Source organism: Pleurodeles waltl, chromosome 12 (assembly GCF_031143425.1).
Source record: "Pleurodeles waltl isolate 20211129_DDA chromosome 12, aPleWal1.hap1.20221129, whole genome shotgun sequence".
NCBI lineage: Eukaryota > Metazoa > Chordata > Amphibia > Caudata > Salamandridae > Pleurodeles > Pleurodeles waltl.
The window spans coordinates 387894644-387909174 of NC_090451.1; positions in this window are offsets into that span (position 1 = coordinate 387894644).

Genomic DNA, 14531 nt, shown 5'->3' on the forward strand with positions numbered 1-14531 from the left:
TACAGGGACCCCAGGCCACCCCATAAACTCAGGACAATCCGTGATCTGGGGTAAGTGGAGGTGGGCACACGGTTCAGGGGACAGAGGCACAGGACAACAGGGAAGCTGGGAGGACTGCTGTGCGACAGGGGGAGGACAGGCCCAGGGAATCAACTTTCCAGGAGGCACTCACCAACATCCTGGGAGCATACCACCATTCCCAGGAGACGATGGACCAGATACTGGACAAGTTGCAGGAGACCCAGCGGCTGCAGGAGGGACAGTACCTGGGGATCAGGGAGGACCTGAGGGACATCCACACCACCCTGGTCACCATTGCAGGGGTGCTGGCAGACATGGCCAACACCTTGAGGGAGGCAGTGGCACCCCAACAGGCCCTGACACTAGCCAAAACGATGAACAGCCTTCCACCTCTGCTGCCGCTAGTGGACAGGAGGCCCCGCCACAGGACTAACAGGCCACCAGCACCCCTCCCCCTGCAGAAGGAGAACCACCCCGCAAACAGTCCCTGCGATCCAGGCAGAAGCCAGGGAACATTGCCCAGACCCCGCCAGGAAATAAAACTCTCCTGAATGTCACCATTGTGTCCCACTCAATCATCTTGAACTGCCATTGCTCCACTTCCTATGCTCCCTTGGACAATGCACCTGTGATACCAATAGACTGGACTCTAACCTTGACTTTCCTCCATCAGCAACCCAGCCCATTGCAATACCCCTCCACTTATTAGCACCTAAATAAACACCCTTGGAACAAATACAAGTAAGGAGTCTATCAATTGATTGAAATATGTATTTGTTTAACAAGCTGTAAACATTTCAATTCAACTGTACAGTAATGTATACATAGGTATGACCTGTAGTTGACAGCAGTCAACACACCAGGAGCCAGAGTGGGGCACAGATATCTGAAAATAGAGATGCCAAAGGGTACAGTAAGTGGACATAGTAGTGGGAAAATCAGCCTGCCATGTGCAGTGTCCATCACAAAACTGTCAATGGAAGGTGAAGTTACAGTGTCTTACCTGTGTGTCACTGGAAGTACAGTCGTATGATTGATGTTCTGTTGTCCTCATCTTCATCCTCTGCCTCCTCTTCGTCACTGTCCACAGGGTCCACTGCTGCCACACGCCCATCTCCAGCCTCATCCTCCTGCAGAAAAGGCACCTGGCGTCTCAAGGTAAGGTTATGCAACATACAGCTTGCCACAATGATTTGGCAGACCTTCTTGGGAGAGTAGCACAGGGAACCACCTGTTAGATGAAATCAACGAAATCTGGCAGACTATCTGCACATTCATCGAGAGAAAGCTCTTTCGATTTCTGAACACATGTTCATTTCTCCGGAGGGGGAGGAGCAAATGCAATATGTGTTCCATCAATTGCCCCAATAATGTTGGGGGATATGTCCCATAGCATAGAGTTCAGCTTTCACTGTGGCCAAATCCTCCACCTGGGGGAAAACAATGTAGCTGCGCATGTGTTTAATCAGAGCAGACAACACTCCGGTCAGCACTATTGAGAACATTGGCTGAGACATTCCTGCTGCCAAGCCCACTGTCACTTGGAAAGAACCAGTTGCCAAGAAATGGAGCACAGATGGGACTTGCACAAGGGAGGGGATCCCAGTGGGGTGACGGATAGCAGATATCAGGTCTGGCTCCAATTGGGTACACAGCTCTGTGATTGTGGCCTTGTCAAGTCTGTAGGTGAGGATAATGTGCCTGTCCTCCATTGTTGCCAAGTCCACCAGGGGTCTGTACATAAGGGATGTTTCCATCTCCTATTCATCTGCAGCGGTTGTACTCTAGGGGGCAAAAGAGTGAGCAGCTGGTCAGTATCCCACATTTCCAAACTGTACACTGTATTGCATATTGTGACAGAAACAGTATGTTTTTGGATAGGCCCAAATGGTGCCTATGTGGACTGTGACGCAGTTAGGTGCCATGGCCTGCCCCCACCTGAAATGGCGCCCGCCTGTCCTGGTTGGATGGACATGTGGAAATGAGGTAATGCCACTGACGTTGTGCGCCGTTGCCGGAGGCTGTCGAGGTCCGCTGTGCAACTCCTCATTGGTTGTCATTGGGCCAATGATGAAGTACGTCGGCGGTGATGGTACGCACCGCCACTGACGTGAGTGCCATTTTCTATCTGTTCTCTCACTTACTACCTGACATTCAACAAGACAGGACCTACACTGCAAGTGCTGCTGTGTCCTGTGTCTGGAACTGACCATGGCTCGAGTCACTGGGGACAGGGCCCCTTCCTTCACTGCTGCGGAGTTGTAGAGACTGATGAATGGGGTCCTACCCCAGTACCGAATGATGCATGGGCCTCCAGACCAACAGGTGAGTACACTGTGAGCACGATACATGGGCATGAATGAACGTAGTGCTGTGTGTGAGGGCCTCGCATAAGTGGGGGGTTGGTGGAAGGGTCCTGGGCAGCGTGCTCCATGTATGGTGGGCAATGTCTGTGTGTAAGGGGATGGGAGGGCTATGGTGGGACATGAGTGAAACAGGCCAGACGGTATGGCTGATACCTTTTCCTATGTTTATTTGTCTGCAGGTCAGTGCCCATCAGAAAAAGGGTATATGGCGTGCCATCGCCAAGGACGTGCGGACCTTGGGGGTCTACGGCAGGCGGACCACCCATTGTCGCAAATGGTGGGAGGACCTGAGATACTGGGCATGGAAGATGGTGGAGGCCCAGCTGGGGATGGCCTCCCAACAAGGATGGGGTGCCCGTCGAACCCTTACCCCACTGATGTTCTGCAAAGTGGCAGTGGCCTATTTGGAGCTGGATGGGCACTTGAGGGCATCACAGCAGCCACAAGGGGGTGAGTACAGTTTCCAAATCTACTACTTGCGCGTGGTGGGTGGTCTACTGGTGGGGGATGTGGGACTGTGGGTGCCCCAACTTCCTCTACCCAGTCCCATTCCCCTCAACCCCAACCTACCCCAAGCACACACTCAGACCAGCATGCACCCAAGACAACACACAGGAGTGGCTCAGGCAAACACAAGCACCACACATCACCCCACAGGCACTCACACAAACCCCATCCAGATGCAGACACACCAACATCCACTGCCTCCACTGTGTCCCCCTCCTCGTCGTCCACCACACTCCCAGTAGCGTCTCTACTCACACCTTCATGCACTACATCCTCATCCACTACCCCATCACCATCACGCCTATCTCTATACACCCCTCACTGGCAGTCACCACCCCTGCATCCATGCACACGTCCCCTGTGTCCTCTCCCACTTAGTCTGTGCCCCCTCCTTCCAAAGTACACAAATGCAAGCACTCAGACACCCAACAGCCATAAACCTCACAACAGCATCAAGCCCATGCACCTGCACCCAAACACAGCAGACAGACACCTCCTACAACCACTCCCTCTTCCTCTACTCCCAAAACTTCACCCTCTTCCCGCCCCACTGTCCCTAAGAAGCGTTGCCTCTCCGCCCTTGACCTCTTCCCTACCACTCCCCCCCCAGTTCTTCATGTCAGGCCAGGGTGGTCAGAACCCAGCCGAGCACCTCAGCCACCCAGTCCACGGCCACAGTAGTGTTGGTAGCTACTGCAGGTCTGAGAGGCTCCAGGGAACCAGCCATCAGCACTGACAGTGTGCCTGCACCAGCTGCCAAGGGGAAAGGCAAGGAGGCACCACCAGCTGGCAAGGGCAAGGAGGCACCACCAGCTGTGCAGGGCAAGGGTAAGGGGCCTGCCCCTGCAGGCAGGAAGGACAGGAGTCTTGGTGCTGGGACTGATTCTGAGCCCCCAACACCAACCATGATGGTTCAGCCGTCCGAGGCGGCAGGGGAAGGGCTGGAGCCTCCCCCCACCACTGACATTCTCGACACCAGCCCTACCACCAGCACCACTGCCAGCAGCAGCAGCCCCAGTGGGCAGCCATCTGAGGCTGCAGGGGATGGGCTGGAGCCTTCCACCACCACTGCCAGCACCAACACCATCACTGCCACCACTGAGCAGCCGTCACCGCCGCCAGGCAGTGTGTAGTCCTGTGTCCATGGACTGTAGTGCGTCCTGGACCCTGCAAATCCTTTGGGTGTGACACCCAGGTGAGAGACTGTGACCTTACACTCCCCAAGTGCTGCATCACAGGCACAAGGCCCCTTCCAGAATCAGTGCCAGAAGCCATCCACTTACCCCCTCCTTGCCAGGATGAAGCACACTGGGCACCAGGCCCCCTCCAGAACCTGTGGAAGAAACTATCCACTAACTCCATCCTTGCCAGGATGAAGCACACTGGGCACACTGGGCACCAGGCCCCCTCCAGAACCTGTGGAAAAACCATCCACTCACCCCCTCTTTGCCAGGATGAAGCACACCGGGCACCAGGCCCCCTCCAGAACCAGTGGAAGAAGCCATCCACTCACCCCATCCTTGCCAGGATGAAGCACACTGGGCACCAGGCTCCCTCCAGAACCAGTGGAAGAAGCCATCCACTCACCCCAACCTTGCCAGGATGGAGCACACTGGGCACCAGGCCCCTTCTAGAACCAGTGGAGAAGCCATCCACTTGAGAGACTGTGGCCTGGCACTCCCCAGGACCAAGCAGTGGGCATACCACCCACTTGAGAGACTGTGGCCTTGCACTCCCCAGGACCAAGCAGTGGACAAACCACCCACTTGAAAGACTGTGGCTTTGCATTCCCCAGGGTCAAGCAGTGGGCAAACCACTCACTCGAGAGACTGTAGCTTTGAACACCCCCAGGCCAAACAGTGGGCAAACCACCGACTTGAGAGACTGTGGCTTTGCACTCCCCAGGACATTGCACAGGGTATGTTGCCCCCTCCAGGACCAGTGGTGTTGTACCATCTTCCGACTGAGGTGCCCCCCGTTCCCTGTCCCCCTGAGGTGCCTGTGTATTTTTGACCTGATGCCCCTGCGGTGTTCTCTCCGTTTTGTTGCAGAGGTCAAGTGGGGCCTTAGCCTATGTGATGTGGCCCTGTGACCACAGACACTGTGGACTGGGCTGTGTCCCTCCATTTCTATATATGTACATACTGTTGTGATTTGAAGCATGATTTTCTACAATTTTATATTATTACACTCACTTTAATCTTTTCCTTTTGTCCTTGCATTATTCCTGAGGGGTACTGAGTGAATATGTAATGTTACTGCATCTGGTTATGTGTATGGTGTTGGGGGCGGGGGTGTTGCATGTTGCGTGTGTTTTACTCTCTTTTTCCACCACCCCCGTGTGCTAGGCGGCAGTACTCACCCTGGTCGTCTTCGCCGGCATTTGTGTTCATAGTGAAGAAGGAGATAAACGAGCAAAGGGAACACCTGCAACTCGGGCTCCATGGGGGCGTGGTTCTTACTTGTGTCTCCAGGGGTGAGTCCTTTGCCTTCTGTGTACTGTTTCCGACATGCTTTTGATGTCGTTATCGCCCCAGAAAAGGTGACGGATAGGCCTGTTGTAATACTGTGGGCGGTGCATTGTCTTCCGCGTGGCTGTTGGCGGTTACCGCCACGGTGCTTGTTGCTACTGCTGTGGCAGTTGGAGTGTTAAAGTGGCTGTCTGTGTGAGCAGTTTCTGCCGTGGTCATAATTCCATTTTTGTTACCTACAAAATGGTAGTACCGCTTCTTTATCACCGACCACCAGGGTTGTAATGAGGGCACATATTTTTTCTTTTTTCCTTTTTTTTCTTGAATTTTCATTAACTTCTTCCAAATGATCCTTATACTCTGTCTAAAATGTACTCATCAATATCGTGACACTAATCAGCCTGCTCAAACTCGTAAAGTTTACCCTCCTCATATACAGTGCTAGACTGCCCATCTTGAATGTCGATTTAGACATTTATGCTTTGTGATTCGCCAGAGACTCCTCTCTCAAACCACTAATTGTTTCCTCTTTTTAAAACAATGTCCTCCTGGACCCCTGGGTAAATGTCCTTCTCGTTCAGAAATTGAAAAATATTCTCTTCATCCTGATTCCTAGCTGATCTTTTAGTTTTTAAGACCCTCTTCACTGTATCAATGAATGGTAAATGCAGTTCTTGTGAGACATTCTTCCTTATTAGTTGACACTTGTGCTGACTCCTGCTCAGGTATTTTGCCAAATCCTAGTACAAAAACATTTCTACTACTATTCTAATTTTCAATATCAATATTATTTATTTTTCTTATAAGTCAGCTAGGTGATCTCTATTTAATGCAATTGCTCAGTCTCCACACACTTTAAACTGCTAGCACCAAGCATCACTAGGCAGCAAATGAGCTGTTCATATGTGCGTGCCCCACTCGCGGAGTACCGCTTTCAATGTGTCCTGGCCAAAATGGCCAATCCATTTTAGAAATAAGAGCTGAAACCTGCGCATACGTAGAAGACCTTGGCCTAAATAATGACATATACAGTGCATCGCCCACACTCAAGATGGCGGCACATCGCAATTGCCTTTCTAGTTAATTTGAGTGATCGGCAGCAACAGTGCTGAACCTGATAGTCTCTTCAAGCCTTCGCACGAGCCTATGCGCTTTTGTTAGCGCGTCAGACCTTAATAGGCATACTTACAAGGGGACGCGAATAGGTCGATGAACCTTTTGACTTGCAGTTTAGAAGTTCTTACCATAGCTCCAGTACATAATCAATCAATACACAATATTCAATAATCATCAATATCAATAATCAATCGAGTCAGTAATTGACACGCACCATGACCTTTCAGCTGTGAATAACCACACCAAAAACTTTAGTACGTTTATTTCCTTATATTAATAATACTAAAGTAATATAGATTAGTCTCAATGACAAATGAAACGCATACAAAAACAACACTGGTTGTCCAAAGGTGCGGAAGAAACGCAATCTAATCAAAGCTGGAACTACAATACATTCTAGAGTTATGGTGCAAATCAATAGCAGAGTCAACTGCGACAAAGTTATGACATACATAGAATTCAGCAGAGACATTTTCAAACATTAGTCCCTGTGACCGTCAGTCATTTGTGAAGATCCTTAACTAACGTCAGATTCGCATCAACATGTTGGGCTTCATGCAAAACAATTTAGTAACACAAATTTAGAAAAACATCTAGCAAGGGCTCCATCAAACAGCGCAGTTGGTACCTAGAAAGAAAAAGCAAATATGCACAATAATCACATGTCAATTTATACCTATCCTCGGGTGGATCAGCAAAGCAGAATCAGTCTTCATTCTCAGGTCATTAGTCGATCAGCAAGGCATCAGGTCTCAGTCAGGAAAGTATGGGAAAAGTCAGTTAGCATTAAAGACAAGTGTGTCTCTATCAAAGACGCATAGGAAGATAATAGCCTTTCGGTCAGAAATGTGGGCAGAGAATGCTCTCTTCTCTCGGAATGATATATAGTTGTTATATTAAAGTCACATAAACTATCCCCTAATTCCCTATTGGTCAATTAATCGCATGTTCACAATTTATCAATAATATTCCTATGTCAAATCTATGAATTCTAATATTTCTCCATTCACATACAGTTGATTGGTCTGCCTTATGATGTTCTCATCATCCGGCTTGTCAGGTAACTATATTGTTGCAGCTTCCACTTCGGTCAGTGTCTTCATTGTTCTTCTCCTGAGAAAGTCAGTCTCACATGTATTACACAGAAAATGTTACATTAGCAGAAACAACTTCTTCTACCAATCGGTTCTCATGAGTAAGCGTCAGCTATGAGCACATTTAACAATACAATAGACAGTTCACAGTTTAATTCACTTGGTCGGCATTTTATTAAACACTAAGAAATACAGCTTTTACATGAGGCCTGGCAAACTAGGCCAAGACACTCGCTATGTTAAGGCCTACAATTAATGAACAAGTACTTAATACATAACCCTAATTATGACGCATTACTACATTAATCAAACGTATGCTCATTATTTCATTTTAAAACTCATTAATTAATACACTTCGTTAACATTGGCGGCCACTCATCGTAATCACATTTTCAAATGTGTGCATCATTATCTCTACGTTATTACATTTTCTATGCAAATCCATTATTCTGAATACATGAACTCTCAATTATACTTTTATTAATACATCTGCGCTAGCACTTTCAAATGCCGATTACCATTTCTTTTGATATTTAACAGAAACACTTGTTAAGTCTCAACTTTTAAAACAAATTACCCACCGATCAACTTGATCTTTCTCAAAAATACTGATTAAATAATTTTGTAACATAAACGTATTAAATTTGCTGTTTGATTAAAATCTATCTAAATAACAAATTTTGCTCAGATTATCCACTTAACCCATAAATTGGGGTTATTAAACATAAAAAAGTAATCTCTAAATCTTTCTCCATATTAACATACATTGAAAATTTAATCTAAACTTTCTTGAGTAATGCTTGTCTGCTCAGAAGCAGCAAACAAAAGAGGAAGAACATGGAAGACAGGGAGTTTTACATGGACTTGAAAGTTCTGTTTTATTGTGATGTAGTTTCATTCTTGGACGTTTTATTGGTTGCTGCTCAGAAGGAAGCGAATAAATGTTTATGCATAATCCTAGCCTCCTGTTGTGCCACAAATTATAGGAATAATTGACAATAGGAATGAATGAAGGAAATTAAATTATAAGCACTCAAAAACACCATCCCTATGATTATGTATAGGGGGACCAAAGAATACACTGTTAACTGCTGATTTTTTAAATTGTGGAAAACCCTAGAAAACAGTGACAAAACATCACCAGAATTCACAACTAATAGAAAATGAAAACAGGAAAGCCTAAGGATTTCACTTCATAAAGTTAGGAAAACATTACAAAAACGTGTTACTACGCATGCTATTATAGGCCATAAATTGCACTGACTACTTATCACATGACCACCACAGAGTGTTGGTTTCTAAATCACTGACCTCTTTCATCTACAAACTTTAAGCATATGAAACACACAGCATACCTGCCAAAGTTGGAAAACTCTACAGGAACAGCCTGATCCTAAACAAGGTAGCTACCAATCATCCTGAATAATTCCTATTGGGAGGGCAGATTGCTATCAGATGTTCTTTAGTAGGAGAAACAGTAAGTGAGACTTGTCTGGTTTGTTACTGGACAAACTCCATAGACAAAATATAAATGAGCTCAGACACCAATTCTCTCTTTCAGACTTGATATCAGAGATCAAACACATTACCTAGCTTTGAAGCAGAATTTTCCATTGGGAATCAAAGAAGTATGGCATCCATGACAGTCCATGGTACTTGATGAACATCACGAGGGATCAAGGGCATCCAGTTAAATTCCTCAATACAACCCAAATGTGGGTTTTTTTGTTTTTGTTTTTTAGGGTTTTGTATAGGTGCTGTAATGGCACAGAGAGACGTCAAACATTGCATCAATATACTTACTGTCAGACCATGTTCAGGTTGCATAGTGCATAAAGGTTACTGGGCCCCAACCATAATGGTTGAGGTTGTGTGCCACCTTTCCACACATGACCCTCATTGCAGCAAAAGCAACCAGTCAATGGTTTCAAAGAGAGGTATTGTAGGGTTGGGCAAGAGGTCAAAGCTCAAATGTTAATCAATAGATAACCAGATGAACAACGTATTGTCCAATAAAGTGATTAACTTTTGGATTTAAATAAAGTACTTTAACAAACCAGCATAATGTAATACTACACAGCTCAATAAGGAGATTCATATAGAAAGCTGGAATATTGTTTTGCGATAAGCTGTCAAGGGCTACAGCCTTTGGTTTCCTCCCCCCTGCTATAGGAGTTCCTCCATTTCTATAATCCCTTGTGGATCTAACTGGGCTGGTACTGATGCAGTTTTCTCAGAACACCACAAAAGGCCCAGATGCGCAAAATCATTGAGTTTGCAATCATCTCTTTCGCTTCGTCAGTAAATGTCTCAAGTTCATATCTCAGACCTTATGCTGCTTCCTCAGTATCGTGTTCCACTCGCAGTTTTAGCCCCTGCGGTCATCTGCATTCTTGCCACTGCAATGGTGGTGGTAGTGGTAGTGGTGGAAGACAGACATTTTCAGTGGTTCTACTTCTAAAACTCTCAAACTATAAAGGCTGTAGCAGCTTTAGTATTCAGAACTTGTTGTCAGCATGGTACCTCATACAGCAACACATGTCTTCGGCAGTAGTGGCCTCACTAATCTTGGTACCTTTCAGGCACTGGGATGACGTACAGTCTTCAGGCTGATAATGACTAAGTAGGTGTCTTTGGCAGTTGTGGTCTGTTGGCCGAATAAAGAAGTGAAGTATCCCAACACAATCATCGTGCCAGCACCATCCTTTCAGTCCAAGGCAGTGCTTGTAGAAGTCTTGGTGGTGTTCCAGGCACAAACTGCTCAGAGCTACCCAAGGAGCCTTGCACACATCAGGTTAATCCTAGCTTTGCTCTCTGAGTCCATCGTTCTCTCTAGTCATTCATCATGGTGGGTATGTGCTAGGTCTGGTCACCTTGACAATCTTCTCCTCTTGCAGGGCAGGACCAGGTAAACTTGTTCCCTCTCAGCAGACAACCAGACAGGCTTCTAGACTCTAAGCTCAACTCCTCCATCAAAAAATGAAGACACCAACCCTGGTCAAATAGCAGTCCTTCAAATACTTTGCAGAGCACACCTTTCCTTTGTCATGAAGAACATGGACGTAGAACAAGACGGGATGTTTTGGATCTTACTGTTAAGCAACATTTCTTGACAGAGGATGGGCCTCAACTCTCTAAGGTTTCAGAACTGGTTTGGGTAAATGCCTGTTCCTCAGACAGAGCCCTTGGGCAATATAATGGCTATCACAGTAGAAAGCAATGATGCTGGCTCCAAGCAAGAGTGTCTATGCACTTGGCTGCCATAAGCTTTTAGGAGGCTGTAATCAGAGGCATACAAAGGGCAGAACCTGCTTGAAAATGTTTTCTCTTTGAATACTAGAAACTGCAGTGCCACTCCTCACCCCAACAATTTATCAAATGGAAGTGCCCTGTGAATAAACTCATTTAATTTCTAAGCTTAGCCCTGCCTCTATCCTCCCTCACTCAAGTGTCTGGGTCTGCACCCTCCGGCCACAGGAATGTAGAATGCACTTCGACTGCCTGTGAAAGCTGTATCCACTTTAAATGTTGTGCCACGCTAACCAGGAACGATACAACTAGTTACAGTACTCAGACTCTCATCACACAACGAGAGAGCTACTACCATAATTGGGCCACACTCTCACTGCATGCACATGACATGCACACAAAATATCAGTGCAAGTATCTGGGCATCGCATAACATTTTATGAGTAGAGTCAATAGACCACAAACTCCTGGACAAAGAGGAAAAGGTCTGGTCACACAACTGATTCATAATAACTCATACGCTGTGAGCATCTTTCTGGTCTTCAAATTACTAGTGCAGATCTAGAGCTCTGCACACACGCTGGCTGGGTCGGTCTCAACTGTACACCAATCAGCCACTGCCTGAAGCGCTTGTATGACAGACAAAAGTGTTGGCTGTTTTTTTGGTGGTTTACTGGCCTGTTTTATGGACAGGTGAGCCGGTCTATACTGTTGATTTCACAGAAATTGCCACAAACATTTACTGCAGCAAACACAAATGCATGCATTCCTTGGAAAATACCTATACAGCATGTTTTAATGAGTTCAAAACTGGACTGATTTGCAAATTTGGGCCAATTGTGTAGCTATCTGGTTCGATAAGGGGGACACTTTTGTTTTGGTGCTGAGCCCTATTTCCTATCCCAGTCCAGCCTTGTAATCTGGATTAGTGTGGTGCCAGGGCCAAACAAATAAGTGGGATACCAATTTTACATGCAGTTGGGCACTCAGAGCATGGGTGCAACTGCGTTTACAATGCAGGGGGCATTCCTTTCCCAACATTTACCATTATAAAAGCAAATTGTGCAGCGCCACAGAAACACCTTTGCCGTCATTAGAAAATAACCTCCAAAGAGTCTAAATGTGAAACAGGAAATCTGAGAGAACCTTAAAGTTACAACCCCATAGACATTCTGAGACACAAAGTCAAATTCAATCAATTTAATGAACATCAGTATCCAAAGTCAAGGCCTCATTTACTAAGAAAAACTCAAATTTGGCAGCACTGTGCTGCGTCACTTCAGAAACACTGGGATGCGCCGTATTTAATACAATACGGCACACCCCTGTGTTTTCCCTAGTGCTGGTGCTAAAATTAGCTGCCCAGCGCCAACGCACACACCCTTGCACCATAGTGCAACGGTGCCTGTGTTGCAGGGAATGATTAGGTGCAGGAAGGAGTCCCTTCCTGCACATAAATTAACAATAATGGCGATTTGCTAGTTCTGTGTGTATCGCAATGCCCTTGTAAAGGAGGGCCTCAGTTCTCTAACCCAAGGACATCAAAGTTTCCAAAGCATGAGCGAAATACACCAGTTATTCTGGTAAAACCTGTACTGTTACATAAGTTTCCTTAAATTTTATTTCCTGTAAACAAAAAACATTGAAATTAATCATCAAGCAAATACCTTCATCAGTGGCTTTAAACTAAATCTGTGTTTTAGAATGTAGATCAATAGTGCTGAATATAAAACCATAAAGCAATGCATTTAATTAAACCACGAGAAAGGTAACCGAGGCATGTTCACGTTTCTTCTACACATCAAGTTCCTCACCCCCTATGTATCAAATGTCTTAAAATAACCGTTTACATGTTACTTCCTACATAGTAACTAGTAGTAGTAGGAACAAAAATGTTTTTTCGGAATGTAGCTTGTTAGACTATTCCATACATAAATCATAAGCAAAGGTATATATCACAGCATTAAAAAGTACTAAATACTTGAATTAATCGACATTAAAGTCATTAAAGATATCACTCCCACTATTTCCCTTTCCAGTTCCTTGTAAGAAATTCCCAACTGCAATTGTTTCATCTAGTGAACCACGCATAACGCATAAAAACCTTAATACAACATAACATGTTAATATTAGATTTTGTTAAAATAGGCCTTTAAAATCTGCGACTTTCCCCAGCATAAAATCAACAATTCAATACAATGTGCACACTAGGACAATTCATATTTGTATCACAACTGCAAAGACCACCAACTCTGAGAGTCGCATTGGGTAATTTCATACTACAATAATGCCCAGTCTATATTTCAATATAAGTTTCGCAAGAAGGCACCCAGTAAACCTATAGTATACATATACACATCCTCATTGCCTCATGAATCCAATAAGTGGGTAACTAACCTATAATCATCTTCTCTAGATAAGATCTCATTTACTTCCATCCACGACATTTTTAAAGGCAGTCCTAAAATGGGAGAGTATAGAGAAAGCAGAGTATAAAACGTATTTAAACACTTTCTAACTCTAGAAACCCACGACAAATCACTATGTAAAAGCTTGTGTTTACAAAAGTGAGAAATGTTATTCTCTCCATCCATTAGCAGCCTATTCCAAAATCGAAGGCAAACATTTATAGAAATATAATGCCAAGACACAAGCTTAAGTTCTAACCTAACTGCTTGAACCACGGACGATTCAGAAAGGCTTAGCAGTCTTTTAAGGCACTGATCTTTCAATTTATTTCAACCCTGATAGCCACTCATGCATAACATCTCTGTACCATAAAGAATTTTTTTGCACCACCGCCTTAAATGTTTTTAAAACTGGGTCTATTTCATACCTCCATAGGCCCTTCTAACCTTGTGTAACCCCAAAACACAGAAAAGTGCCTGGTCTTCAACAGCGTTCAGGTGGGATTTCCAATCCAAGTTTTATTAAAAAAGGAGGCAGAGATACCTATACCCTTGCCCCACTAATGAACCATTGAGGTTTGTCCTTTTGACAAGCAAACACAAATGCCTTAGTTTTGTCCATAATATTTTCCAAACCTTTCTTATCGCGGTATTCAGCAAAGGCCTCCAATTCCTTTTGTAGCCCTATTGGAGTAAGATCCATAATTACCAAATCATTGGTATTTAGCAAGCCAGGAATGTACTTGGCTGTCCATTTTGGGAGAAAATGCTCTAGCATCTGCCAAAATACGAGGTAGCTCCGAAATATAGAGGGCAAATAGAGTGGGTGTCCATATGCAACCCTGATGTAAACAATTATGAGTCAATATTGTTTGGTACAACAGGCCTTCATGATTTAATTCAACCCTTGCCCAATCACCCCTATACATTTCTTTCAGAATACTTATTATTCCTGCATTGATTTTTATGTTCTTCAGATGCTCCCACTATATATCTTGGTTTACCAAATGGATGGCAGCATTGAAATCGTTGCCCACCATCTCAGTCAATTTCTTGGCTCTTGCCCACAGACTAAAACCATGATCTTCATTCGAATGTTCTTTCTTAAAGCCACCTTGCTGTGTCTGTATAAGATCCAGAATATCAAATTGCACCTCTAGATAATTAAACAAAAGTTTGGAAAATACTTTTAAACTCATAAAACTGATAAGCCTATAACTCTTGGGGATCCCCTTTTTCAAATATAGGTTTGATAATTGCCCCCTTCCAGCGTGCAGGCACAGTGCTAGTGGTTACCAC